General features: G+C 38.1%; 1 pseudogene across 1 annotated transcript; it reads right to left on the bottom strand.

Moving 5' to 3' along the window:
- Nucleotides 1-4,213: 4,213 nt before the first annotated feature.
- LOC308700485 (putative inhibitor of apoptosis) lies at nt 4,214-5,834 on the bottom strand (annotated as a pseudogene). The gene has a single exon. The product of its transcript is annotated as a putative inhibitor of apoptosis (transcript).
- Nucleotides 5,835-6,034: the final 200 nt, after the last annotated feature.

Genomic DNA, 6,034 nt, shown 5'->3' with positions numbered 1-6,034 from the left:
TATCCAAATGTATATCCGAAAGGTATATTCCACATCAAAGATATATCCAAGACCAAATGTTTATCCAAAAGGTATATTCCACATCAAAGATATATCCAAGACCAAAGGTGTAGAGATTTTAATTCCAAAAGTTACAAAGTCCTCTTGAGGAGTTCAACGAAAAGCGTCCACACGGTTACATCCCAAAAGTTAGAATGGGGTCTCAGAGGTCTGCCCAGTACCCAGCCCTAGACCACTCCCACCCCTAGACCACTCCCACCCCTAGACCACTCCCACACCAGCTATGTATTGGGTAACAGATCAGTGAGTTGTTTTTAATTAAAGAAGAGTTTTGTTTTCCACATTCATTTAAAACTTTTTAAAAACAATGTATGTATAAAGTTAAAATGCAATGGTTTAGTATTCGTACATTTTACGACGTTATCTGAAAAAAGTTAGAATGTGGTCCTTCACATTCAGATTTAGAAAACCGTTCAAAACAACATCAACAAAAAATAATGTGCAATCATTTAAAACAAGTTCCATATGATACATCACTCATCGTAGGTAGAAACATGAATGAGTATAGATCATGTGTAAACCCGAGTCTCCGCCCACCTAACACTAGATTTATTTATAATTACACTAAATAACATTTATAAAAAATAATAGTTGTTTAGAAAAATAAAAACTCATGTTTTAGTTCATTTTGGACTTTTAGTGAAGTTAACAAATATTCACTAACTTGCTGATTTATTCACTCTTCGATAAGATAATCCACCTCATCCCAATGGAGAAAACTGATCATTGTTTGAGAATGCGTTTTGGAGTAAAAAATAATGAATCTGTCCAAAACTATGTGCTTTAAACTTTAAAACCGTGAAACGTAAGCGGTAGGCAAACAGTTTTTTTTTTTTGTTGTTTTTCACAGACATGTTACACTTTCACATACAACTTTTTAAAATGATACAAACCTTTAAAATACAAAGATGTCGTATTTAAAACGTTAGGCCTCAGAAAAATGTAAAACAAGTAAGAATGTTTTCCTTCACATACAGATTTTAAACCCTGTTAAAAACAAAAAAAGTCAACGTTAAATAATTTAAAACAAGTTATAGAATGTCTTTCATGAACAACTTTTAAAGATACCAGAAAAATGGTAAATTACGTGAGCAACATATCAAACAACAACAGTTAAAAAATACATAAAGTGAATAGTTTTTAAGCAAAACTTTTTAACAATACGATTTGCTACTAAGTGTTGTTTAGTTTTTAGCTAAAATATCTCTTAGCCTACACGGTTCCGTAGGCATCATTGCGCTCCGAAAGCACAACACGAATGAGAAATAGACTGGTCTGTGAAGCGAGTCTCCGCCCCCCTAACACTCACCCCCAACGCAGGAGAATACACACGTGCAGAGGTAGCTACATATTTAAATGGTGGTCCGGCCGGGATTTCGAGATCGCCCAAAATATCCGGGATTCGGCTTTTGCTTTCTACAGTCACCATTCATTATGTTTACATTATTACATTATTTGACACTGACACGTACATGCCAGCTTTGCAGGTCATGCATTCTGCTTCACACGGATCCCGATCGAGACGAAAACACAGGAATTTTCTTAGCAACCGATCACTTGTTTAGCGTTCATGTAAACACTACATTCAGATTCACCAATCGGAATTAATTCAGTCCTATTGAATCAAAAGGTGTGCATGTAAACAAAATGAATGGCGACGAGAAAGCAAAAGCCGAATCCCGGATATTTTGGGCGATCTCGAAATCCCGGCCGGACATGACCTGGAAAAAGAGGACGTATGGTCACCCTAGGTAAACGATTAGACATAATAACTCTAGGCGTACGCGCCGTCACTCGTCAACATGCGTGGGGGTTTATTCGTATAAAAGTACATAAATAAACATCCAACTCGGTTCACAAAGTGAAAGAGGCAAATAATAGGAAGAGAACAAAAGTCGATAGAGCGTTATCTCTTCTCCTGCACAGCTCTCGCATCTCACACAGACACACCCTCTACACACATGAGCTGTTGTCATTCTAACTCAAATTGCCGTAAATCCTCCAAGTGACCATTACAATGTGTATGCATTAAACATATCAACAGTAGTTAAAATATGTCTCAAACTATTTTTTAAAAACATTAATACAACTCTTGCTTTACAAAAACTGGTATTACACTAAACCAAGAAACAGGATTGTATATTTTATATACCCCTACAGTTTTTTTCTCAGTTAGGCATATAGTTATTTCTTTTTTTTATTCTCTATTTTAACAGACCTAAAATCATGATGCTTCAAAGTATGGATTGGAAGTAAATTACCAAAGACACAAACGACTTCAAACATTTATACAGTAGTATGTTGCAAAAGCAGAAATCTATCTTCTTTAAATAAAGTTTCGCCTTTATTCATGCTTTAATTTCTTTAAAACAGTCTGATGACATGCAATATTTATGTGGTTAATTGATTAGTAATGTTGCGAGAGGTTTCCTCATACGAGTAAAAACGCTTTAGATGTGTTTGTGACAAAACATTGTACTCACTTAGACCTTTTGAATGTATGACTGATGCTTTTTTCTTCTGAACAACTTACATTTCATATGAATTACCTGAGGCATTTAACAACCACATATAGGGAATGCATGTTAATTACCAAGTTTCAGGCAGGGTGCAAACATGCAGTGTTCGAGAGAGCTAATATTGGTGTAATCTTTGAGAGGTCTCACCCCCCAGATGCAAAACTATGCGTTGGGATAATCCAGACATAGCTTTACTAAGAAAATATTATGGAAGTCATTTTCAAACTGTGCGTAGGCTATGCTTCAACATGTAATTATACCATATTTTATATATTAATATCATGGTTCCATGTTGTTTTAATGTTTGTTTGTTTGTTTGTCTGTTGTTATTAACTAATACCTTTATCTTTTACACTTCACTTCACTAACACTTCAACATCCAGCACAAAATTAAAGAGATGTATGAGCTAAGGATGTTCTCTGACCCCAAATAAACGGGTAATGGAGTGTTCACAATCTACAATATACAGTTAGATATTCTCCTACTTAGTATGTGTGTAAATAGTTGCTTAATTCTTTGGGTGTATTTTTACACACCCTATAGACTAACTTTAAAACATAATCTTTATACAGGAATCACACATGTCCTTACAATCCATGTAAGATTCAAAAGACCAAATCACTAAGAAAAGAGCTGTTTATAATAAATACACAAAAGTTTCCAAATGATGGTTTTTATTACTCCGCTAGATTTAGTCATCTTGTTCAGATAGCACAACGCTGTTTCTCATGTTGTATGTTGGACTGTATGTGTTTTAGGCGAAGACGTTTCTTTGAGAGCTGAAATAAATGACAATTAAGAATTTAAGTGATAGTCTTTCTGTCTGACTAAATTGATATTTCATTTAGTACAACTTTCCCTCTATCTACGAATTACACAAAGTGCATGCTGTTTTACACTTAAACTATTACAACAGAATCACATTTGACTATTGCACTGAGAGAGGCATATTCATCCAAGCTCGAGGCTGTTAAAGTTCCACACTTTGGTAGAACCTAAATTCTAGAGGTCGTGGGTTAAAAGTAAATGTATCATCATGAGCCATTTAAAACAAATACAGAAAAGCCACTATAGTGATCAGTTTTAGCGTTTGAATTGACATTTTACATATTACGCTGTTTATATCTTGTTTTTGTACAGTTTTTGCAAAAAGTATATAGTCACAGAGCGTGGTCAAACATGTTCATATAGGAATGTATGAAAAACATGAACAAATATTGCATAAAGAGAATTAAATGACGGTCCTTCAAGTAGTGACTAAACAAATCATATTTATTTTAGAACATCTTTCTGCTATGTCTACGAAACATTGACGTGAAAGATGAGTATTACACTTCAAACCCGTCTAACTATTACACTTATTTTTTTATTATTACATGGTTATTTTGTGTGTGTGTGTGTGCCACGAAACAACATGGTTAAGCTAATGAATTACAGTTGATACGTGGTATTTTTACGTGAAAGGAGGGAAAGGAATATTTAATATATAAAAATTTAAATATTTTAACCTATCGTCAATTTCAATTGTTAGATAAATCATCTAACAATCGACAGTTATATGTGAAACAATTAGAGTTGGTGTAAATTTGCACATCCAAAAACTGTTGTTACTTGGATGATGAATATCTTCACTTTATGATAGGAAAGTACGGACAGCGCCTTTGACCAATCCTCTACATATGGGGCACTTGCGCAGAGAAGGCGCACATTCTTTGCACACAACTAGGTGACCACAGGGGATGAAGACAATGTTCACTTCCTTATCCATGCAAACTTTGCATGTGCGCTCCTCTTGAAGTCTTCTTAACTGTTCCTCCATAGGCAAGTCTGAAAGATCTTGACTCGGTGATGCAGCTTCATTTGTCTGGGCCATCAGTTCTCTCAGCAGGCAGACATCATTCTTCTTGATCCAGTTGCGGAAGACCTCTGCTGCTGCATTTCCTTTCGACAGGACTAACTCAATGAGCTGCCCTGTCTGCTGCTTGACTGTAGTGCAGTTACGAATAATGTCATACTCTTTCTGTGAGATGATGCTCTCCTCTAGAAGATGGTCCATTAAGCTCTGCACACTTTTTAGCTGCTGTGACATGACAAGATGATGTTTCTTAAGAAAAGTAAAACCATCTGATGCCATTTCCTCAGCAAGAAGCTCTCGCTCCTCCTCTCTCTTCTCATCTTCTGCACTTAGTAAATCAGACACCAACTCTTGAACGGTTTTGTAATTTTCTCCACTTGCGAGAATTTTGCTCTGCACGGTTTGCTTCACCAGGCAACGCTCAAATCCCATCTCTAAAGCAGACTTGATCACAGGATTGTTCATCATCACTGCATCTTCTGAAAGGTCTTCTCCAGGACCCAGGTGTACAACAGGTGGATCAACAAATTCTCTCGAGTTGCTGTCTCCATTAGTCAATAGCTGTTCAAATTGTCTTGGAAATCTTGCTTGAATCTGATGAACAAACTCTTGGTCCTTTTCTTGCAACAGGTATTCACATCTTGGAAACCACTTGGCATGTTCTACCCATGGATCATCACCAGACTCCCAACATCTGAGTCCAGCATCACAACAAAAGCACTTCACGTAATCATTACGACCAACATAGTAAAAACCAGCCTTAGCCAATTGGTCTGGTCGAACAATTATTCTTGAGGGCCAGTTGACAAATGTGAGCGACCTTTCTTCACACTGTTGCATTGCCGAGTTAGATACATTGGAAAGGCCGCCGTCAGATAAAGGTACATTATCTGCACGGTCACCTCGAACGAAGTGGCAGTTGGTGTAATGCCTCTGGTGCTCTGATACTGCCCGATCTCCCGGTTCCCAGTTGCTAAGCTGGCCTCCACAACTGAAGCAAGCCACTCTGTCGCCCTGGCCATGGTAGTAGAAACCACTTTTGGCAAGCTCGGCTGGAGTTACTGTAGCAAGAGTCCAATTCTGAAAGGTGTCAAGGTGTTCCTGTTCCCGACGCATGCCAGGATTGTGACAAGCCGGAGGTCGCTGGTGAGACATATCCTGGTGAGACATATCCAGGTTAAAGTAACCCACCTGCTCCTCCGTTTGGCCTGAAACGGATGCCGTGGTGGTCGATGTTACGGGTGTAGCAGGGGCTGTAGGATGGCTACGTTGCGAAGCGGGGAAAAGGCAGAGTGAGAGGACGACAGGAGGTTTGCGGTGGGTGGGGTAAACTCTGGATGAAGACATAAAAATGTGACCACAGGGCGTGTCCACTCAAGCCCTTCTCTCTGCGGGACATCCCATGACTAGTAGTCATCCATGACAGAACACATAATCTTATTAAAAAAATGTAATGAACTCCTGAACAGATAGAAGGTCGACGTAGGGGGTATGTGGTTCCTCCCCCTATGAAGCAGGAACCGATGCTATGAACAAAATCGAATTTTGTTCAACACTACAAAATGTCCTTTCTTCTGTTCTGTTCTGTACACAGCGGGC

This window comes from Scardinius erythrophthalmus, assembly GCF_964197995.2.
Source record: "Scardinius erythrophthalmus genome assembly, chromosome: 13".
In the NCBI taxonomy this organism is placed as follows: domain Eukaryota; kingdom Metazoa; phylum Chordata; class Actinopteri; order Cypriniformes; family Leuciscidae; genus Scardinius; species Scardinius erythrophthalmus.
This window is presented reverse-complemented; position numbering and strand designations above follow the sequence as displayed.